General features: G+C 38.1%; 1 protein-coding gene and 1 long non-coding RNA gene across 10 annotated transcripts in view; one reads left to right on the top strand and one right to left on the bottom strand.

Annotated features, from left to right (window-relative positions):
- The window catches only part of Slc8a1 (solute carrier family 8 member A1), a 343,885-nt gene that overhangs the window by 114,320 nt on the left and 204,654 nt on the right, over positions 1 to 24,911 (bottom strand). The window lies entirely within an intron of this gene.
- Positions 16,647 to 18,737, top strand: LOC125356520. Its single transcript, XR_007211916.1, has 2 exons — positions 16,647 to 17,615; positions 17,831 to 18,737. It is a non-coding gene; the product is annotated as an uncharacterized LOC125356520 (long non-coding RNA).

Here is a 24,911-nt window from a genome sequence, read left to right as displayed (position 1 = left end):
ATAATAGAATATATACATACACATCTGTTAAATTATATAGCCATCATTTTCAGTCTGAATCTAAATACACATTCTGTTATAATGGTTTCACTTGTGCTTTAGCAAAAAGCATGATGATAGTTACTTCTAGTTCTTAGATTGTTTTAAACAAACTGATACCATATGATCTAATCCACCAGCAAACACCCCATATTTCAGATACGCTAAACAGAAATAAGTTTATGATTACAAACATGATGGAATTTGACTCATTCATTGTCCCATTCATTTGCTATTAACTACTGATAAAAAAAAATTAAAGGGACTCAAAGCAGAGGAAATAAAAGAAATGATAATGAAACTCCTGCAAGAATCAATGGCAATTATGGAAATAAGCTCTTTGCCACCTTTTCTCTGACCTTTCCTTGTTTTTTGTTTTTGTTTTTGTTTTGACCCTCCTCCCAGACAGCCTAGTTGGTGGGAGGAGATTCATCAGGGAAGTCCCAGAGAAATGAGCAGGATCACAAGATAGCCTATATTACCAAGAGCATATCAGATCCTGGCAAAACGCATTGTGTCAACATTCCCCTGCAACAATCTAGTCCTTTCTGGAGTTGATTAAAACAATTATTTCCCTTTCCTTTCAAAGCAAGGCGATTACATAAATAGATAATTTTGCAATCTGTGCCCATAAGGCAAGTGAATAGAGGAAACTAGTGGAACTAACATATTTTGTCTTTGTATGATCAGCCCCAAATTCTCCACCAATGCTTTCTGTTTCCATTTCTTTGTGGACACAGGACTATCAGGTTAAGCCACTCCCATAGTCAAGACAGACCAATGCTCATCCAGAATCCACCACCACCAGCATAACACTCTGACAAGCAGCATAGCACTCTTTCACAATTTACTAGTGTGGGTGATGCTGACAATAATTAGGCAAACAGAATGCCAAACAATTGCAAGAAAAGCTGTCAAACATTTTTTGTTATTATCCCTTGCACAAGCCTGTGATTTATCATCACAGAAAAAGCACATTAAAAGGAGAATTTCTAAACAGTGACATTTTGTTCAAATTTCAACCTTTTCTTCCTCTGATTGTGCGCAGACTGACATTTCCAATGGTGGAAATGATGTGAAGCCACTAGTTCTCCCATTAAGTGAGCATGTCTTAGGGATGGCTTCTCCTTCTGTTGGCAGCTGCTGATGTGTCAAGAACAAGAACAAAGTGACTCCAAAGGCCTGGGAAGCCACTTGCTTTCAGACACCAAAATGAAATAAAATAACTGGCATTCATATTTCCTTGTCTGATTATCAGAGTCACCTTAGTCCTAAATATGATCATCCATACTTGTCAGTTCTTCCTTCCTTTTTCCACCCAAGACCTTGTATCTGGGTTTCTGGACTTGACTAAAGTGAATTCAAATCAAATTTTCGGACGACAGTCACCAATGGCTGAACTTGAATTGGCAACAAAATGAAATAGGGACAATACATTTTCCCATCTAGTATAACAAAAATTTGGCACCATTCTATAGATAATGTTTTATAAATTTAAGAGAAGTTCTGCAAAAAGACCTCCTTCCCGGAGATGCTAAGACAATGAGGCAGAGGTGAGATGTTAACGTTATCACTTTACACAAAGTTTGTAGATTAACTCTAACGTAGGCTTCTGCATGGCTAAGAGTTGAAGTGGACCTCGGAGATCAATTACTATCCTTTTTAACTAGTGAGAAAAAAAAAATCCTGTCTGTGATATTCCTGACTGACTTGGAATTTTTCCAATAGAAGAAACAGCACTTCCATTAACCAACATCTGCTCAAAGATTTGGATCTTTCCTTTTTCTTTTCTTTTCTTTTTTTTTTCTTTTTTGCCAGTCCTCAGCCTTGGACTCAGGGCCTGAGCGCAATCCCTGGCTTCTTTTTGCTCAAGGCTAGCACTCTGCCACTTGAGTCGCAGCGCCACTTCTGGCCGTTTTCTGTATATGTGGTGCTGGGGAATCGAACCCAGGGCTTCATGTATACGAGGTAAGCACTCTTGCCGCTAGGCCATATTCCCAGCCCGGATCTTTCCTTTTTCAACAGCCCCACATTTGAGACAAGACATCCAATGAGCAGTGGAAACATTGCTTCAGCATCCTTTTTTCTCCTGTAACCAGAATGCCTTCCCACGGCTCTTTTTGCCCCTGTCTCAGTCTTTCTACTGACAAAAGGATCTTTCCTTCACAGAGTCTTCTTTTGTCAGAGTTTGGATAACACCAGCAATATAGAAATCTTTCTTTTTCCTTAGGTAGATTCTGAGTTTTAAAAGTAGCTAATCACCCTACTCAAAATGTTGGGACATCTTTGTACAGAGCAGTTAATACCTTGATGTTTACTATAGTCGGCCCTGGGATGTCTACCAATTAATTGGTGGAACTTAGGATATTTTCTAACTACTTTTCCTACCAGAATGCACACATGGATTTCTCTTTCTTCAATAATATATAATTGACTGATTTGGATATCAGAGTTAACAGTTTATATCTGCTTCCTAGAATGCTCCTCTTAAGTGAGGACAGTATAGCAACTTCCCTGAACCTGGAAGAATCAGAACTAAGATAATGATCAGTCAGCCCACATCTGTAGCTGTAACTCTTAAACGATGCATATTTTTGTCCCCTATCCTTGACTGTTCCTCTACTTAAATCTAATGCTCAGGTCTGCACCAGAAGGATGGCTGAAGATAGCCTAAGATGCCATCCTTCAGTGGCATATTTTTGGGGCAAAATCTCTTTCTCTGTCACATTTCTTACCTAAGGAGCTTTCCTATTGCTTCCACCATGTTCACATCTTGCCTGAATTCTTCGAATGCCTGATGGAAGGACTTAGGTTCATTAGCTACTACTTTTCCAGTAACAACATGGTCTACTGAAGTGCTGATTTCTCTTTTATCTGATCTCTCTCTACATTACATATAGATATCCTGCATATAACCATAATTTCTGAAACAAAGTAGCTCATTTTACATTTCTGGACTCTGAGGCAGGAGGGCTAGGCATGCAGTTTACTCTTCTTCATAGTGAGACCTAAAATATGAAGCAAACATTGCAAAGTTCAAAGTTTTGTTTATGAACTCTTCCATCTTCCTTCCACAAATACATAAAAGGGGTGAAATTACTTAAGATAGCCACTGCTGCTAAGAACATTGGTGAAAGAAATGGGAAGAAAGGGAGATGGGAGGGCTTCTCTAGGTCTGTCTTTATACCTACACAGGTTGAGTTGAAGGAAGAGAAAGCAATGGAACAAGGTCAAAATCTTTTGGGGAAATGTTGGTTCTGAACGTCTTCTAAAGGAGAAAGGCAAGGCCATTGTATCATATTAACAGGAAGGCCTGGGAGTGTTTGCTGGCTGTGTGTATCTCAATTACTCCCAAGTCTCCACAGAGTCTCTTCGTAGGAAACAGGGAAGGAAGCCCAGCCTATTGGTATTCTATGCACACACATGGCAATAGCTTGTACTTGCAGAAGCAATCATTTTGCAGCTCCTTTCAGATGCTGTTTCTTGGTTATTTTCTCCCTTTGGGCTGAAAAGGTTCTCCTTTGTACTAAGCAGAGGCACCAATCTAACAGAATACATTAGAAACTCCTCAGTTGGGATTTTCCTGTTATTCCACTGGGGTTGAAATGCCCATTCCCAAACAAAATGTGATGGAAGTTTTTAGGTTGTGTGGGAGTGATTTCAATCTCAGGGTGTCACCTGGCTGACTCAAAAATCCAGGTAATGGTAATTGTAAGCAGAGGTAGACCCTGACGTTGAGGCAGCTCTAAGTGAGTGGTTCTGGAGATGATAATAGCCCAGATTCTTCATTTGCTTACAGGTTTGAGGTATGAATGATTTAAAGAAGAAAGGATGGGAGAGGTCAAAACAAAGCTATGCACAGTCTTTCCACTGTTTTTTTTTTGTTGTTGTTAGTCTTGGGGCTTGAACTCTGGGCCTGGGTGCTGTCCCTGAGCCCTTCATCTCAAGACTAGAACTCTAGTACTTTGAGCCACAGCACCACTTCTGGTTTTCCAGTGGTTAACTGGAGATAAAAGATGCATCAACTTTCCTGTCCAGGCTGGCTTTGAACTGCGATCCTCAGATCTCAGCTTCCTGAGTAACTAGGATTACAGATAAGCCACAGGCATTTGGATTTCCACTGTAATTTTGAGTAAAAGTAAACATTTTCTTTCTCAAGTTTTCCTGATTAATGATAATTATGATGAACTGGATGTAAAGGGTGGTTTTCTTAGTTATATAAGGATATATTTTTATTACTCTAATAAAAATACAATTTTGTTTTCCTTTGTATAATGTCTAATGCTTATTCGAAGTTCCAAGACAGGGGACATGCTTTTTCTGTTCACTGCTATCTTACTATCACTTAACTATAGTTTATGAAATTGAAGAAACAAATAAATAAGAACCTTTTCTACAAAACTTTCTATTCTTCTCTAGGTGAGAAGGGAAGATGGTGTATGTATGTATGTATGTATGTACGCATACATGTATCTAACTACCTATCTACCTATCATATCAATGTCTGTCTCCATTCTCTCCCTTCCTCCTCCCCCTCTCTTTCTCTGGTCTTCCAATGGTCAAAACTAAAAGAGTATTGAAGTTGCTAAATATGAATTTTTGACTCATTTGGAATGCCAGCAAAGTCTGACTTAAATATCTAAATAAAGTGCTTTGTTAAATGGCAATGCCTTCGTACAACTACTTAAAGATAATAATAAAAAGAAAACAAGTGATAAAAAATTAATAAGTGGGGCTAGGAATGCTTGCCTAGCATGGATGATGCCCTGGGTTCAATTCCTCAGTACCACATAAACAGAAAAAGCCAGAAGTGGTGCTGTGGCTCGAGAGGTAGAGCACTAGCCTTGAGTACAAAGAGACTTGGGGACAGAGTCCAGGCCCTGAGTTCAAGCCCAAGGACTGGCAAAAAATTTAAAAAGTAAAATTCTAACATTTCTAGTGTGACTTGGTTTATTGGTTTGCAAACCATTTTGAAGCTGTTGTATAGAAATAATTACTATATTTTTATTTTAAAAGCACAATAGCATCTGCTATCTTTTTTCTTTCTTTCTTGAGCTACTAACTGTACTAGAAATGAAGTAACTCATGACTTTTGGTGAGTGTGATAGATGTTTCAGAAAACTTCACACGAGTAATAATATATGACTGGAATGGACAGACATCAATTCCCAAACTACAGTTCTAGGCCAGCTTGCTCCAAAGAAATCATGCAGGTACCACAAATTTGATTATATGTAGTTCTCCTGCCACTTCTTGCACTCACTAAGTTCTCACAGGTGGAACACAGGATAAATGACTATAGATGTGGCCCAGAGTCAAGACAATAACACTGCTCTAACCAAATGACTCTCTCTAAGTTCTAAGAAGGTAAAATATTTAAGGATTGACATAATTGCATTATAAAGCCACAGTAACACTCAAATGGATCCATCATGTAAAAATCCCTTAATGAATGGTTTAAAGTTTGAACAGTCTATAGAACAGCATTGCAAGTACCAAAAGTACAGACTAGGGAGTCAATTGACCTGGATGATGAAGTCAGGGCTCCATGATTTCTTGGTTGGTTGATTAAAAAAAAGTCAATTAACCTTTCTAAGCTTTAGTTTAATCTGTATAGTTCCCAGCTTGTGGGATTGTGAATGCAAAATAAAATAATTCAAGGGATTTTTAGGATCAGGAATGGCGTGCAATAGTACTTCGATACTGAGCTGCTATAGCAGTTGTTATTCAGTTCAAAGAACATGTTTGATTAATGCCCATTAACTACCATAATCCTTAGAGGGCAGGCAAAAAAGAAGAAGCTTAAAGGAGTAGACCTTTACTTTCAGTGTTTATGGGTAAGGGAGGAATTGTACTTTAAACTCCCTATGGAGTTAGATGTAGGTGCATGACTTGCTTTGCTAATGAAATGTAAGCAAGAGAGGAACACATTTCTCATGCTACTAACAGTGGTGTTTCTGAAAGATGTCTGTCCAGTACCCTGTGTCCTGGAATAAGGACAATGTATAGGACAAGCTTCAGCTAATAATGATGGACTTGCAATTTGAGCAACACTTTGCATGGAGCATTTTACAATTGCCTTTGCTGACATATAATCTAACTTTTGTTTTTATGTACAAGATGAAAACCCATTAAGCTCCAGATTTAAATTCAGGTCTACAATACCAAGGCCATTTGCCTTTTGTATTATCTTGCTGGTATTCTGACTGCTTATTAGAAACAAAATATCCAGTGACTATATCTTCTTTAGAGGAAATCTAGTTTTCTTGTTCATGATTTGGAAAAACAACAACAAAACAAAACATGATGTGAGCAAAGGCCAATAAGAAGGTAATTAAAAAGTTGGGGGGCTGGGGATGTAGCCTAGCGGCAAGAGTGCCTGCCTCGGATACACGAGGCCCTAGGTTCGATTCCCCAGCACCACATATACAGAAGGCGGCCAGAAGCGGCGCTGTGGCTCAAGTGGCAGAGTGAGTAGCCTTGAGCGGGAAGAAGCCAGGGACAGTGCTCAAAGGCCCACGACTGGCAAAAAAAAAAAAAAAAAAAAAAAAAAAAAAGTTGGAGAGAGGTGGGCAGATAATAAAACTGATTGAAAAGATCCAGTGGTTTTGCTGAAACTTTTTGTGATTTTACAGGTTTGTGACCTGGAGATTTGATGGATTCAGGCTTTTATCCCAAACTTACCAATCAATGTTTAAATGACTTATGTGATATTAGTTGGAACCAAAGGCAGTAATCTATTTCCCACATGGCACTCAGATGTCGAGTAATGATTAATTTTTATTTTCAGTGAGTGTCTATACTTCCACTTTACTTGGAAACAAGATTTGAGCACATGAGATTTCTATCTCATATGATTCTTTTCTGAAGAAAGTCCCAGACAAAAAAAATAAAAGGAAAATCTACTAGAAGCCAAAATAAATGAATATGAACTGAAATAACCATTGCAGAAAAAAATTCCAAAGCCAAATGCGTCTCCTCTTTTCAGTTTGACCAACTTAATATGAAAAGGGTCAAATTACTTTCCCAAGGGGAGCCATTCTTCTATCAAATCAAACTCACTGTCAACTTTAACAATGAAAGGATAAAAATAATTAGATTTTGTATGGTTTCATCCACCCCTCTCAAATATCTGAGTCCAACAGGTTTCTAGAATTTGGTATGCTTCATTTATTCTATACCTTATGTTGAAATGTGTATAATTTAAAATATTGCTATGACATACTGTTACATGTCATCATATGCATGTATGAGAAAAGAACTATTCTTAGGTCTTCTAGTCTAATTTCTAATAGGGCAACTTTATCCTTTTCCTTGTAACTATATCACCCTGACATTTCTAGCCCCAAGCTGACAATCCTTTGATAAGGATTTTATGTTAATTTTTTATGTTTTTGTGTTAATTGTACCTCATCATTGATAAAACTGAGACAAAGACCTTGAACAACAGACAGAAAGGTATTTTGAGGCCATTGGAAACAGATCTTCCCATTGATCCTGGGCTCTGACAAGTCGGAGTTGTAGAGAGTGATACATGATGATGCCTGCCATTTTGTCTTCTGCTATTGTGCAGGATAACATTTCCCAAAGGAAACCGGAAGAGAAAAGGTAGAAAAGCCAGTTAGGAAAGCCATACTAACCAACTACTAACTCTAGACTGTATACTCAGGCTCATTTGCATTTTACACTATAGTTTTTCTTCTCCTTGGATCATTGCACACATTCTATCAAGCTAATGATATTCATTAAACTGCAGTCTGATGCCTACGGACCACTACTTTCACTACTTCATGGATCATGACTGAATCCCTTGAGTGGGCCATGAGCAAAATGCGAATGCCGCTTCTACCCTTACCAACACTATTTCTTGGTCCCATGTGGTAACTGAGACACAACAAAGGGAAGAGGGTGATTTGTGTATGAAGTTTATCATTTACCAGAAAGGTCATGAATCCTCATTCATTAGGCTTGCAGGGCAAAAAAGTATGCAAAGTTGTTTAAGACAGAGAAAGAAAAAGAGGACTCTTGTATCAGTGCGAAGGCTGAGTACTTTCATTAACTAGAATGTAAAACAGGATTCCATAAACCCAAGAGATTTACTTACGTACTAGCAAGATCCTATTGGATCCTTTCCCTTGAAGAAGCAAATACTACATTTGTTTGAGTCATCTAGACAAGTCTTTTGTTTCTAGGTAACTGCAGTAGTACCCTGTGCCATTTACAAATTTAAAAAAAGGTAAAGGAATCTGGGTAGGTCAAATATACAGACTGATAAGATCTCCTAATCAGTAATATGTATATCCTACTAAGTAATGCCTAATAAGTAATATATAGATGGCTATCTTAGTAAGGAATACTTACTTAACCTAGTGAGTAACCTGGTCAAGAGGATGAGAATGAGAAGGAAAACACAATTATCGGCTGGGCATGTTGGTTCATGCATGCAATCCCAGCTCTCTAGAAGCTAAGGCAAGAGGGCTACAAGTTCAAGACCAGTCTGGCTTACATGACAAGATCCTATCAAGAAAGAAAAGAAGGAAGAAAAGAAAGAGAGAAAGATAAGAACAATGTTTGACAAGAAATGTACTCATTCTCTTATGTAACTGTTACCCCTCTGTACATCATTTTAACAATAAAATAAAATTAAATTCGAAAAAGAGGAAGGAGAAAAGTTATTTAATTCTAAGGAAAGTACTGCATATGTTAACATATTTAATCCTGACTATAAATCTCTGATGATGGTATTATGATGCTTCTAAGCAAATGAGTAATCAAAATTTAGGAGAATAAAGTGACTTTTTCCAAGGTGGAAAGTTGGGATTCAAACTCGTTTGTGTGTATGTGTGTGTGTGTGTGTGTGTGTGTGTGTGTGTGTGTGTGTGTGTGTGTGTGACTGCCAGTGTCCTTTTTGAGCATGGTCTATGAAGTACTTATAATAAACTATTTGAAAAGATGAAGGGTCCCGAACCCTGCCTCAGAACTTTTACCAAAGTTTAGTTCCTCAAAAATATGTCTTGAGACTATGAGGTGGTCCTAATGAAAAATAAAGTTTGAAATGCACTGGACTGTGTTCATTTGCTTGTAATGGTACAAATTTGGGGAAAGATTTTTTCATTAACTTGCATAATACTAGGAACCATACTGTTTATATGTGGGAGAAATGTCTCTTCAGCAAGCTTTACAGTTCAGAATATGGGGAATGCCTTAGTGCCCTCCATTAATGTTAATAGGAATCATGCAGCTAATTCTCCATACTCCACACCGAAAAGTGTTCCCTTTAGAGGCAGGAGAGGCTATATTTAATCAAACCATCTGGATTCTAAGCACACGTATAAGGGCATAAAATAGGTCACAGTTGGTAAGTGACTTTCTGGGAATTATTCCATTGTATCAGCAAACTCCAAAATCCTGAGGGGGCTTTTGCCCTTCTGCCTCTCTCAGTGACTGACAACACAAGAGCAGAGAGGAAGGAAAAAAGTTTTAACACTAAGAAAATACATAAAGCATATAATTATCAAAATTGAACTTGTTAAAATCTATTAACCTCTGCAAAAAACAAATTTCTACCCAAAAGTAACTTCATTTGCAGTGGGAGACCAGAAAAAAAATCAAGCATAATTCAGGAAAGATAAAATAACTCACAATGTCTATGAAGTTTGCAGGTACCCAGGTGCCTACGAAAAGCACCAGGATGGTGGTAAGTCCATATGAGTAACAGAGCCTGGTAATCTGGAGTAAACATGCCATGAGCATTCATAAAGTTTTGAGAACTCATCATTGTGAGTTGATTAAGAAGAGCTTCACTTAAGTCTATCAGTCCATAGGTTTTCCTTTCCTTTCCTTCTTTCTTTTCTATGCTGCTCCTGGGGCTTGAACTCAAGGCCTGGATGCTGTCCCTGAGCTTTTTGCTCAAGCTTTCACTCTACCTCCTGAGCCACAGCTTCATATTTACCTTTTTTTTTTTTTTTTTGAAGGGGTGCTTAATAAGATTCTATTTTCTCTCCTGGCCAAACTAGCTTGAACCACAATCCTCAGTCCTCAGCTTCCTGAGTAGCTAGGATTATAGGAGTGAGCCATTGCTTCTTGGCTCATAGGTGTTCTTTATTATAGGAGAGAAGTTGTACAACTGCACAAAGAATTTTAAAACAAGAAAAGGATTTACCAAATTCTCAGTGAAGTCTTGAAGGAGGCAAGACACTAATTATAATGGAAGATAAAGCCTCAACAAAGAGGTAGGTGTGGATTATGCCAAGAGGAATTTATACATTGATGACAGATATTTCAGTTACTTCTGATAAATCACTTTCCTGTTGCTTTTATAATACCAACTAAATAAGAGGCATAAAAACATAGAGAAATGAGTCTCTGGGGCATAGGGCATGGTAGATGAATGGAATAGTTACATCATTTACCTGATGGTTCCCTAATTAATTAAGATAATCAAATTCCTAGTATAGAGTATGCAGCTATATGAAACAGGTATGCCAAGGTTGTGACTCATGTCCACAGCATTAGACCAGACCTCACGGACGTCCTGCTACCCGACACAGAAAAGATCATGTTCAATGGCGGAAGCAGCTATGTGATGGACAGAGTGAGGTTAGTGGGACTGGGGGTCGCGGAAGGGGACCAAGTCATTTGGGCTGAGATATTACCAGTGAGCACCTTGGCACAAAAGGCTCCCAAGTCTGTGCTGCGTCCCTGGCCAGTCAGTTCCCTTTTTGCTTCCCCAATAAATCCACTGTGCCTCTGAGAAAATTCAGCACCCCATTTCATAAGACATACTATATTCAATTTCTCCATCCCTGACTTGAGGACTGTAGCTTTATGTTCAGATCCACAGTGGTGCCAAGAGTTCTACACAAGGAGAGGGAGGAGCAGAGTACATTCATTTTTAACATCACTGGACAAGTTAGAACAGGCCCTCATTCCTAATATCCAGCTCCACCTGGGTGGCAGAGCATCAGGGAATGGCCTTTTAAGATTTTTCACTTCCTGTTCACTGTTGTTCTCAAAATTTGGTGTTTCTTTTAGAGAACACATGTTAACTAAGTGGCTGAAAATGAGCCTGGGCGAATTTCAACTTGGAGCTCACTTTGCCACCCCAGAGAATGGCACATCTAATATAGTTTTTTTTTTTTTTTTTTTGGCCAGTCCTGGGGCTTGGACTCAGGGTCTGAGCACTGTCCCTGGCTTCTTTTTGCTCAAGGCTAGCACTCTGCCACTTGAGCCACAGCGCCCCTTCTGGTCGTTTTCTGTATATGTGGTGCTGGGGAATTGAATCCAGGGCCTCATGTATATGAGGCAAGCACTCTTGCCACTAGGCCATATCCCCAGCCCATAATATAGATTATTAATACAAGGTATTTATATAGTTCAAGATGTGTTATGCAGAATTGGGCTATATGGGAGAAAATTCACAGTCTAAATTCATAGTCTAAATAACCTCAATATCTCCCTCTCTCTCTCTGTCTCTTTCTCTCTCTCTGTCTCTGTCTCTCTGTCTCTGTCTGTCTCTGTCTCTTACTCTCTCTCTTTCTGTTCACATGCCAGTCCTGGGGCTTGACTTCAGGGCCTAGGTGCTATCTCTGAGCTTTTTGCTCAAGGCTAACATTCTATGACTTGAGCCAGAGCTCCACTTCTGCTTTTTTTTTGGGGGGGGGGGGAGTCGTTTATTGGAGATAAGTCTCATGGACAGCTTCAACCTGCAATCCTCAGATCTCGGCCTCCTGTGTAGTTAGAATTACAGGCTTGAGCCACCAAGTGCCATTAATAATTTGCAAGTCTACGGAAAGGGACAAGAATATAGCTCAGTGGTACAGCAATTCCCTAGTGTATCCCAAACACTGAAAACAAAGATTAAGGAGATGCTTCCTGTAAGTGGATGAAACAAGAAGAAGCTACAAAAGCACAAAATCCTAGCCTTGCTTAGGGATTTGGAGGGAAAAAGCTCAATACCAGTTCTATTTGAAGTATAAGCAATATGTACAGCCTGAAAGTTCATTATAGGATGTCTAGAATTAGATGCTGTTTGCCAGCTATAATGAGCGCTTTTAATACTGAAATCTGTATCTTGCTATGCTGTGAATGCAAGGCTCAGTAATCAGTAATTAACTAAATGACACTATAGCAATAGCAGATGTGTCTAAATTTTTCTTCTTTCTGGTCTAATGACTCAGGATACAGTGAATGCTCAAGTCATTCACTAAGAAGCACTTGAACAACAAAGAGGAGAAAGACATGACGTAATTTACATGCCATGTTTCTGCCTATCTTCATGTTTACGAGATGGGCCATCACTCTTCTGTCTTGGTCGGACAGAACATAAAGAGAGTACTCTATTTTGCTGGGGACAGGCTCTTGTGTCTACTACCTAATACTTCTGTGCCTTGATGTTTATTTAAGGGGTGGGTAGCTTTCTGATGACCCTCCATATCAGTCTTTCTGTAAGCCTTCCTGAAGAAAATAACTGTCTATTCTCAGGTCACAAAATCACATTTGCTCATTTCCTCAGCTGGATGGTGTGTTGGGAGAGGACAATAGGAACATGGAGCCCAGACCCTGCCTGGGAGAGCTGGGTACTGCTGCTTTTTGAGCAGTTTGTCTCCTGCAGTAGCTTTCACATTCTTGATTTCTCCAAGGGAATCGGGGCACATGTAGTTCCACCTATATTGATTCATCTAACGGTGCTCATTGTATAAACAAGCACATAATTTCTAGGATTAACTAGAAGTCAGTAATAGCAAAACTGGGCTCTCTAGCCTAATACTGAAGGGCAGTGGAAATCTTGCTTTAAGTAGTTTTCCATTCTCAGCCAAGTTATTAGAAGCCATGGAATGAGGCTTTCGCCAGAAAATGAGGATCTCTGAGAAACAACTTTAATTCTGTGGGTGAGGGAGGGAAGGATGAAAGTGCAGGATATGAATGCAACTCTCTTGAGCATTTGGTACAATTAATCATTATCAAAAGCTTGCATTATGGTACCTGCATGTCACCAGGATTCCATTTGTGTCACAAAAAACAAAATCCAGAGATAGGAATTACTATTTTCATTAGAAAACTAAATTTGACTGTTAAAAGTAACCCAAAATGTTGCATGACTATCTAAATAAATATTAATGACTAAAAGATATTTATTTTCTTTGAGAAGGAACAGGAAACACAGAAGCACAAAGTGCTACCACACAAATGGAGGCTGGCACAATAGAAGGTCCTTCCGGTAACAGAAAGGACTTAGGCTACACCATACATCACCCTTTTTGTTTTGCTTTTACAGAGTATTATTATTATTTTGTTCCGGTACTGGGGGGCTTTAACTCAGGGCCTGGGAGCTGTCACTTAGCTTGTTTTTGCTCAAAGTCAGAACCCTACCACACCCACAATTCCAGGTTTCTGCTAGTTAATTGGATTTGGCTAGTTAATTGGAATAATCTCATCCATTTTCCTGACTGTACTGGCTTCAAACCAAGATCCACAGATCTCAGCCTCCTGAGTTGTTAGGATTACAGGTGAGAGCCACCAGCTCCTGGCCACAGTATTAAATAGCTACACTATGAAAATATAAATTTCTTTGTCTACTATAAAAGGGCATTAAAATTAGAGCATTTTCCTTATCATAAAATTTAATCAAATTATATTAAAATTGTTTAGAAAGATCAAAAATATCCATTTTTACCTTATTTTATATGTAAAGAATAGGAACTGTATGCTTACATTTTGTAGTTAATCTCTGTTTAAAATTGAGTTGGAGCTATTATTATAGCTTCTTCTGAAATAAGCAGTAGCATATATATATATATATATATATATATATATATACAAGCAATAGCATATATATATGAATCCATATACACCACTGGGATTTTAAGTCATTAATTATGACCAAGTACTTACAGGACAGAGAGACCATGAGGCTCAGAGTGTTATTTTATGATCAAAAGAGAGAGAATTGCTTGACGTTAAGGATCTATAGAGAGAGCAGTAGGCCACAAGTGTCACTTAAACCTTAATTAAGTGCATTCATTTTTGCCAAGTAACAATTTTATACTGACAGAAAAAAAATGTTACACTCCAAAGGAACATACTCTGTGGAGTTTAGGACAAAGTCTTCTTTCATCCACAGCACCAGACTGTGTGGAATGAACTCTAGGTTTAAAATCAGAAAGTCTAAATAAATGTGAGATAGTTTGCTTTCACCTGAGCTTTGTAGCTTTAAAATGAAGATAATGATTGCGGTCCTGTCTAACTTGCAGGGCTGTGGTGGGGATCACGTGGTATGTTGATGTGAAAGGTGTTTTGTGAAGTAAAATGTGTGGTAAACAGAAGAGCTCAGAGGTAGTACAGACAGTGGAGTCTCAATACTCTGTGGGGAGGTCAGCTTCCACAGATATTGGTCAAGGAGAGTAGAGGACAATAAATTTTGGACACAATGGTTTTGTATTTAAGGTTCAAAATCTTAGTTTCCCTCAGAAGCAGTCCCTGTGCATGGAAAAGTGATGAGATTCATTAAGATATTCATGGTTACAACTCCCATAGACCATCATGATGGCTGATTGGGTAGCAAGGACGTTTGTATCCCAATAAATAGATTAGACAAGATCTATAGAGCTACTTGCAGGAATGAAAGGAAGGGAATTTTCTGCTCTAGCTAAAATTAGCCAGTTTGATTACTTTATGCCCGCAAATCTAAGAAGCCTGGGTTTGAAAGTTAATTAAAAAATTAAAAGGCTTCACCCCTACTTCCTGTTCCTTTATCCTTTTGAAGCCAGGGCAAGAAGATGAGACAAGCAGCCATCAGATTTGCAGCCTGATCTCCACTGTGGCTCTTTGTGACCACAAGTTCCTTTGACAGATGTCTCTGTAAGGGAAGTTGGGCATGTTTCTTCAGTATGTGGCGACAGAGGAAACAAACACGGAGATTAGATTCCCATAATCTCATTTTCCTTATTTCAGAGACAGACTGTTCTTATGAGTTATTCTCAAGTAAACAGAAGAGAGATGTTCAAGCTCTTCCCTTCTTCATAGAAATTGTGATTTTTCTGAAGGACCAGGTAGTCATGAAGTCAATCTAGGGATTTCTACTCATATCAAGGCCTGAAAAGTGGAGGAGAGACCAGTTTAGGGAGGGTGATGGCGACAAGTGACATGCTTCTTGGTCTTAGTCGGTTGATGGTTCAGGAAACTATCACTTCTTTCATCTTTCAAGATATCTTTTAAACAGGGCATTGTTTTTACTGGGGATTTTTACTCAAGAATGTAAGAATATTTTATTTCTCTGTTTTAAAAGATCTCTACTAAGCATCATCCATGGTGAAGGTGATTTACATTACAGGGATTTTCCTAGACATTGACAATACTTACCTTAAATTTCATAGGAATTTTATGGAGTAAATTTCCCCTACTTAGTATCTATCCTGAATCAAATCACCTAGAGTGGAAAGTCTAAGTAGAAGGACACTGTCATTCTACAATGCAGGTTTAAATTATTCAATAAAAAATAATTGCAATTTAAATGTAATTTAAAATTTAAAGATGGAATCCTAGAGCATAAACATCCAAGTGCAAGGTGCAAGAGTAGAGAAAGAAAAAAATAATAGAAAACATGCCTTATGTTTATAGTAACATATTTGTGTTTTCTGGATCTATAATTTGCTAGTTTCATCACTGTGACAAATTACCTATACTCTGACAAACTGCCTTAGTTTCTTTTTTTTTTTTGTGGCTGGTCCTGGGCCTTGAACTCAGGGCCTGAGCACTGTCCCTGGCTTCTTTTTGCTCAAGGCTAGCACTCTGCCACTTGAGCCACAGCGCCACTTCTGGCCATTTTCTGTATACCTGGTTCTGGGGAATCGAACCTAGGGCTTCATGTATGGAAGGCAAACACTCTTGCCACTAGGCCATATCCCCAGCCCCAAACTGCCTTAGTTTCTTTCATGAGTAAAATTAAGATAATAGTAGATACATTATGAGATTGTCATAAAATTTTAATGAGCTAATTGCCAGAAAGCATGGAAGAATATGAAGTAGTATAAACAATTAACTAATAATGACTCTAATAAAACTCAATAATATTTATCATTTGACTGCATGAAGACCAAGAAAAATAGCAATGGCAGTGAAAATAAGCATATAGAAGAGCAATGTGTTATTTCTATTAATATAGTTAATTCTAATATAGTTAATTCTAATAGTTAATACTAATAGCAACTTCATGAAGTTGCTATGCTATTAGTCTCAAGGCACAGAAAGACAAAATAACTTAGTTTACAGGACAGAGGTAGGAGCTGGCCAGGCATCCTGTAGGTATCTCAATATTTCTTCAAGTGATTTAATAAACTTTTTTTTTGGCCCTGGATCTCAAACTCAGGGCCTGGGCACTGTCCCTGAACTTTTTTTTTCTTCTCAAGGCTAGCACTCTTCCACTTTGAGCTATAGCCCAACCTTCTGTTTTTCAGGTGGTTAATTGGAGATAAGAATCTCATGGCCTTTCCTGCCTGGGGATGGGCTTCCAACTGTAATCCTCAGATGTCAGCCTCCTGAGTAATAGGATTATAGGCCTGAGCCACCTGTACCCAGAAAACTTTCTGTTTTTAATAATCTCATTTATAAAACCATTAATTTCTTTAAAAATTTGTTATGGCTACTCCAATTTTACTTCTAATGTGTTACTGTATAATTTTATTTGTAACTCTGAAAATAACGGTATCACACAATGATGTTACAGGGAAGATTAGTATGACTTTGTATATTATACATTTACATGTGTGAGGAAAAATATTCAATGCTAAATGTACCAAAGCAGTATCTTTCACTACTACAGAATAAGAACTAGAAATTAAGGACAATCTGACCTTCTCAAGTTTGTCTTAAAAGGCACACATTGATGGAATAAATGGACTTTTCATAAGGTGGACTTCATCTCTTTTCTTTCTGAATATCTTGTTCCCAGTCTCTAGTGCCAGAAAAAAAGGAAACAGAACCTCCCCACCCCCAACAGACTTGACATCTGAACTCTTGAAATCTTGTAAAGTTTAATTAACATTCCCTCTTTACAGCTTTTCTCTCTTATTTTATAATGGTTTACCCCAATTTTTCTCACTTGTCTTCGAAGTCCAGATGCTTAAATATTGGTTGCTTTGGGTTTTAATGGTTATTGCAGAACCATGGAATTGTAAATTTGATCTCAAATTTTTAAGATGTGACAGCTTGATTATTTTACAAGGCTAGAGAGCACTGGTTCAAGTCTGTAATTTTTAAGAATCAAAACCATTTTCCCATTGATGTTTGAAATGTGTGGTCTATAGCTATTTATGAGTAATTTACATCTGTTGTCTCTTTGTGCCTCAAATCACAGAGAAACTGGAGCTGAATCTCCTGGGACTGCTATTAATATCATCGCCATGCAGACAGCTTTCCCTTCATCCAGCAATTTATACTGCAATGTAACATAACAGCATTGGAGCAGGACAGGGCACCTAGAAAGTTTAGCAATGACTTATAAGATAGCCCTTTAAAACAAGCAACTTATGCAAATTGCTTGTCCAACAGAAAATGGCTACTTTATTTTGTTGTACTAAGTTTTTTTTGTTTTTGTTTTTGCCAGTCCTGGGGTTTGAACTCAGGGCCTAAGCACTGTCCCTGGCTTCTTTTTGCTCAAGGCTAGCACTCTACCACTTGAGCCACAATGCCACTTCTGGCTTTTTCTGTTTATGTGGTACTGAGGAATCGAACCCAGGGTCTTATGCATGCTAGGCAAGCACTCTATTGCTAGGCCACATTTCCAGCCCTTAAGTTTTTAAACTTAGGAACTTATGCTTGCTAACTAAGCAGGTATCCTACCACTTGAACCATATTTCCAACCCATTTTTGTTTTCGTTATTTTTATCAGATAGGTTCTCGTATTTTTGCTCAGGATTGTCCTCAAACTACAATCCTCCCACCTATGCCAATCATGTAGCTGTGATTACAAGCATGCACTACCATTCTTGGACCAAAATATGACTTGTGGATAAAAAACTATGTGGCAGGAACTGAGAATTCTTTAAACTAGGACCAGGGAAATGTAACTTCTTTTACTGAAGAAGTGAATGGAAGAGCAATCTGGGTATTGTGACATATGAGATTCAATGTGATGATTCCCACTGAGCTATTATAGGAATAAAACGAGGTGCTTTAGGACAAACTAACTGCCTTTCATTACATTGGGAAATGAAGCTAGAAATACACTAGAAATCTCTTCCATGGCTTCTAGAGTAAAAACATCATTACCTTAACTTTGTGAAGGGTAGTGGTCCACAAAATAAAATTTGCTAGTGGGATAAAAAGTTGGTGCATTTTGGTTTTATTTTTTATTTATTGTTTTTTTTTTTTGCGTTTAATATATGTCCTGTGTGCAGACCTCACTAGAAACCACCAGTTTTTTGATCTTCTCTTTTGTGCATTTGTTACTTGGTCTTCAATTGTATTCTTTAATTCAGATGAATTAAAGAATTCAATTCCTTATCTACCAAATGGGGAAATAATAATATCATGGGATTTTTAAAAAGGATGTTTATGCTTTAAAATGTTAAGACTGTAGGTGCAGAGAAAGAACTATATAAATATTTGGCTAGATGTTCCCTGGGGGAATTGGCATGGTGGCTCACTCCTGTGGTCATGGCTATTTTGGAGATAGGAATTAGAAGGACAGTACTCAAAGGTTATCTTGGGTAAAAGTTAGCCTATCTCACTATCTCACCCAGTAAGCTGGGCATGGCTCATAAATCTATAACTTCAGCTACTCAGGAGGCAATGATAAGAGGATCAAAGTCCAAGGCCAGCCCAGGTAAAATACATGAGAACTGCTCTTAAAAGTCACCTAAAATCAAAAAGGACTGGACAGATGGTTCAACTCATACAGTTCCTGGCAAGCAAAAGCACCCAATCCTGAGTTCAAACAGTACTACAGAAAAGAAATCCCTGCCGGGATTATATTCTGATCTTAAAAATTCTGATTAAGATGCGATTGCACATAAACTTGGTCCGTGTAATAATGTCCTAAGACTCTACTTTTAAAGATTAAGGTATGTATGTATTGCAAGCTAATGGAGAACATTCAATGATAAATCCAGGAGTTACAGAACAGTAAAGAATATAAAACTTTCCCCTTTAGACATTGGTTGTCACTTTTTAAAATTATCCCTGGACTGCAAATGCAGACAAGGACATTAATAATACAAACTTGACTGAAACAGGACTCTAAAGCATGACTATCTGACATTATAAAAGAACCCAACTAATAGCAATAAACCTGCAGAGATAAACACTAGAAAACAGAAGATTATTTTTTCTTGCTTAAAAGTTTCAGAACTTAATTCACTATTCATAGTCACAGGCTACAACATCTGTTATAATGGAAAAATAACAGAAACGTTCTTAAAAAGTTCCACAGAAAACTTTTCACATGAGTAGATGGAAACATGAATTCCATTTTTAGATATATCTGACTCTTTCTAATAGTAAAAATGCACAAAGATCTCAGTTTGCCTTCAACCCTGGAACTCTGAGAATCACAGGATTTGAAAGGCCATTGTGCTTACTCATCACACTTTTGTTTCCTCATCTCTTTCTTGGAAAGCAAAGTAACATTTGGACACTGGGAGTGCTAAGAGATTCAGTCTGTGCCTTCAGGGATCTCACAACAGCCAGGAAGTCAAACATCCTAATTAAAATATGATATGATGATTCTTGTGGTTAAGATACTCACAGGAGTGAATGGAGGAGAGACAGTGACCCCCATAACAAGTCCACAAAAGAATTTCAAGCAGAGGTACCACCTGGATGATGTCATTGAGTAACCTCAGGGGAAGGAAAAAGAATATGGTCGACAAATAATACTGAAAAACATGGTATCTATGTGCGAAGTCACATGAAGAAGTCACACTCACTAAAAGGTATTGAATAATAGTGAGGTAGGAAGCACAGGGAAAGAAAGGGATAGATGAGGCCAACTTAGATAACTCATGATATATACAAGTGTGTACTACCACGGTAAAACTATATTGTACAATTCATCTAAACTTTTTTTTAAAAAAGCAGGAAAGAAGAATCACAAGGAAAGTAAAATGGGCTATGTTTGGGGACCGGTATGAGAGGGTAAAACAAAGATGACCATGATCAAGGTGCTTGACACATGCGTGAAAATAAAACAGCAGAACCTGTTGCAACTGTTTAATGAAGGGGAAAAGGTGCTCTGGCAGCCAGAATGAGTAGAGAAGAAACATCTCTAATTTCCTCAGATGGAATGAGTCCATCTCCACACACAGCCTCTCAGCATGCTTTGTGCATTTCTGTAAGCATTGGTACTATGAAGATCTTCATGGATCTTTATTTTTGGAGGCTGATCTGTGCTCGCACCTCTCACTTTGTAGCTAACCAACATAGGTTTTGTGGAGTGAACGAATGAATTACAGTGTGGCCTCACAAGAAGAAGCTGTGTAATTAATATCACTTACCTTTCATGCTGTCCACTACTCTTAGCAAGTAGGTTCTTTGGATTTTTTTTCTTTTCTTGGAAACATAGTCCCAGTTGTGGAGATGAAGGAGGAGCAAACCTTTTTGAAGGCATCTCATCTCCAAGACATTTTTGTGGGTATGTGAAAAACCAAGGTCTGGGAAATGCACTCTTGGATGGCACAGCTGGAATGGGGAATGGGAACGGTTTTGCCTTTTACACAATTTCTGGAAAGGGCAGTAAGAGCAGCAACAACAAAAAAAGCATCAGCTTTGGTCAGCATTCTCACTGCCTTGGGTTGAAAAAGTTCTATAAACAGGGAAAAGTCTCATAGGGCAACTCTATGCAGGCCCCCTGCCAAGAATAGCTACTAAGTGGCAAGCCGCGTCAGCCAGGCCTTGTGAGCACTGTCTGGCAAATTTGAAGTCGTAGCCAACATTTGTAAAAGTCCCTCTACAGAGGGAGCCACCATCCAAAGAAAGACAAGTCCACTGCACAGTTAGGAGGGGTAAGGGGGAGGGAGATGAGAGACTACTTCAGGCTACTTCCCCAGCTCTTTCAGCTTTGCCTCTGGAGCTGGACTTTCTGGAAAGGAAAATCTCATGAGTTAAAACTTAGAGCCTCTGTTCTACTTGGCATTATTTCAACACCAGCATTCTCAGGGGAATTCTGTAGGCTGGAACCATTTCATGTGGGTCATTAAAGGTAAAAGGCCTTGATCCTCAGAAAGTGATTCTCTACCCAGGGTGTTTTGGGGCTTTATGTTCTTTAACCTTTGGGGTGCAATAAAGCTTCCCTCTTACCCTCCAGATTTGTCCTAATCTAATACTTAGAATTGCTCATTTACAAGAGCCTATTTATTCTTCTAAGTAAGTGTGCTGAGTATTAGTTCCTGGCTCCATCCAGTCCTTTCAATGAGGAGTCACCAGAAGAGAAGTGTAATTTTGTAACCACAATGGTAACCCATGAGCTTTAGCCTTCTCTGTCTTTCTAATACCAAAATGATAAAACATAATAAAAATTCTACCTTTTGCAGGACATTTCCATCTCTTACCTAATGCAGAGGCATGGTGGGAAATGTAGCTAAATCTGTAAAGAGAGCATTCTGGGAAATTTTAAGACTCTGGTAGTAGCAGGGAGTAATTTCTGATCTGGGACAAGCTCCAGGAAGCAGCTTTCTCCACCCAGATTCAAACTATCATTAAAAAGACCGAGTGTCTCTGATAAAGTCTTTTTGTACCGTCTGAAGAGAGTAACACCTCATCTTCTATGTCTGTGTTACCTAGGTATTAGTCTTATTGGGAACATGCACAATGCTCGCTCTGAAGTTTATATAAGCACATTTTCACTGAGGCACAGACCTGCTGCTAACAGTATTATTACCCAAGATGAAGCATGGAAACAGAACTAAAAGACTGTTTCAAGAGAACTTCCTTCTACCAATTGCTATCCCAAATGAGATACCCCCCCTTTTTTTTTCCATTCTGCCATTCTGTCTAATCTAAAAGAAGAAGAAGAAAAAAAAACCCATCACTTTGTGGGAGAAGGTTGGGATCCTGTTCTTGTTAGAATTGCCTGGAATTTAAAAATAATGGTTCATCTTCTGTGTTCATTCCTGCCTAGTACCAGAGAACAGGCAATAAAAGTATGCAAATTCCAGCTGCAAGGGGTCTTTGCCTTGTGACCTAGCATGAGCACAGTAGATGGAGCCTTGTCTCCCAAACCCTTGACCACAGGAATCCTGGAGAAACTGGCATGAGCCATAAAATGAGTACATGATTACTGTCTGATTAGACACGCGATGCTACAAATGTCTCCTTGAAGGGGTCTTCCTGGGAGGATTTAATTTCAGTTTTCTCTTTCACTCACCAGCATTTTTAAAATGCCATTTAGCACTCAAGTTCTCTTCAGTTATTATTCTGCTAGATTCCCAAGACAATTTAGGAGCTACTGAGGTTGTAACACAATAGGGGAGGTCCCCTTTCCCTCCTCCTTAATTAAAATAAAACGAAATCAAATGCAGAAACTCTAAACTTTTCCTTCGTTCTTCTTAACAGGAGGAAAAGGAAGTGAAAGTAAAGCTAGTGTCCCCAGTGACTTCATGACTTCTCACAGGCTTGCACTGGTCTCACTTTAAAAGCTTGACACATTATCTTTGATACTTTGATAAACCTGAAAAGCAAGTTTGACAAATGGTAGGTGTAGTTGGATCTGTGACAGGCAATCATTTCTAACAAGAAGAAAGACAAACAGTTATTTGGAGAGTGTTTGTTGGGGAACCTCTTTAAATGTGTTTGCTCAGAGCTACTCCATCAAGGTCTCCTCTACTATCCATAGGCTGCCAATAACAGTGAGGAAGATTTGTACTTTCCCAACACATGCTTGGAGATGGCACTTTTCCAAGATCACAAAGGGAAACCAAACAAAGGCGGAGCATGAAGAGGAAAATATGGATGTTACATCGTTTGCTCTTGTACCCAGTCCTTGAAAATGTCAAATTAAGAGTCTCCATGCTGTTTATCTGGTCTTCAGTTTTTCTTCTGGTCACAATAGCATTCTCTAGAAGAATCTAACTGCCCAGAATGTTTTTAACAACGCTCCTAAGCAGGGACACTAAAGATGGAACCAAGTTAATATTCATTGAGGAGGGAAAGTTTGAGAATATAAAGTTGAGACCAGACAGAATAATTGGAGTAGTCAATGATCTGCCACATGCATCTATCACCAACAATATTTCTTTCTTTTTCAGAAGAACAAGGTTGTATTGCTATATGCCAGAGATTGTGGCAGAGTCCAGGAAAACTAGACATTTCTTTGTGAATATAGTTCTAGTGGTTTAGAAGAGAAAGTGGTCTTGGATATAATACTGTATATATGGAATAATTCTGCAAATATAGTCAAGACCCTTGGGGAGGGTTAATTAGGTTAATTTGGAAAACAAGTTTCTCCTTTGTACAATGTGTTTCATGGGCCTTATTCTTTTCACTTTCCATAAAGTTTTATAACATATAATAAAATTTTAATTAAATTTAGATTTAGATTTAGATTAAATTTAAATTTAGATTTAAATTTAAATTTAGATTAAATTAAATTTAGATTTAGGGAATGCACATGAATATATCTGTGCATACATATATGTATCTATGGGCTTATATATACAAATATGTATATATACATGCATACACACATATATACATATAAAGTAATATAGATTATTTCATTATATATGAAGTATATAGTTTTACATCTATATTTTATAAAGTATCTATATAATATTTAATGTATATATAAGAATTATAATATGAACATGCACACATATTTCTGTATTATTTCTAATTTCTTGTCACTTGGCCTTATTCAACCTGGTTCAGTGCCTTGTACATGACAGCCTTGTAATCAAGGGTAAGTGAAGATTTGGGCAGTGGAGCAGTAGAGGATGTTGTGTCCATTTATTCATGTGCAAAAGTGTTTGATGACCCTTGCACCCAGGAATGAGTAAGTTTCCTGTTCACCTGGGTATTGTTTGGGCAGGCTCTATCCCTGCTAACTTACTGTTCTCATGCATTTCAATGCTGTAGTTTTATAACCAGAGAATGCCAGAGTTAGTAATATAAGTAAAAGCTACCTTATAACCCAAAGAATACAATTTCCCACAAACTTATCTTTAAAGCACTGTCTCTAAAATTAGAGAGCAGCATTTCCCCCTCAGTGGCCCTGTGGCATGAATATTATTCTGTCCATCTTACAGATGAGCAGCTTCTTAACTACAAGATGGAATCCACAGTCATCCACAGCCCATCATACACATCTGATGTACACTTTCTCCAAATTTCCCAAGCTGTAAGAGAAGGGTTTTCAGTAGTTCTGTGCAAAAAGGAATGGCTTGTTTTTAAAACAAATCTTCTTTTTACCATATTCTCTCAGAGATGAAAATAATAATAACAACTGATGCAGAAATAAAGTTGCATTTAATGTACTCTACCAACTCTACCACTGCTAGTGTGATTCATCTGAGCCTAGGGAATGGCAGTGGCAGACTGGTCCATTATTATAGACAGTTAGAGGAAGATAGTTGTGTTTGCACAAGGGATAATTTGGCTTTTCCTCTCAGCCTTCTATGCCAAGTTAAATAATTACTCTCATGGCTAAATACAGTAAATAATTTTGCTCCTACAAGGTAAGGATATCTCAGTTCTTTTGATTTTGTTCATTTCTCATCAGTAGGATTTGATAATATGGGGTTGTTTTTGAACAGCTAAACACCCGATAACTTAAACAACTGAGACCAAAAAGAGCCCTCATATTATGGATTGTACATTTTATTTTTCTTTCCTTTTATTTGCCAACAGAATATTTTTTCCAAAGTTCTTTATGTGCTCTT

The sequence above is a fragment of the Perognathus longimembris genome, chromosome 8, assembly GCF_023159225.1.
Source record: "Perognathus longimembris pacificus isolate PPM17 chromosome 8, ASM2315922v1, whole genome shotgun sequence".
NCBI lineage: Eukaryota > Metazoa > Chordata > Mammalia > Rodentia > Heteromyidae > Perognathus > Perognathus longimembris.
This window is presented reverse-complemented; position numbering and strand designations above follow the sequence as displayed.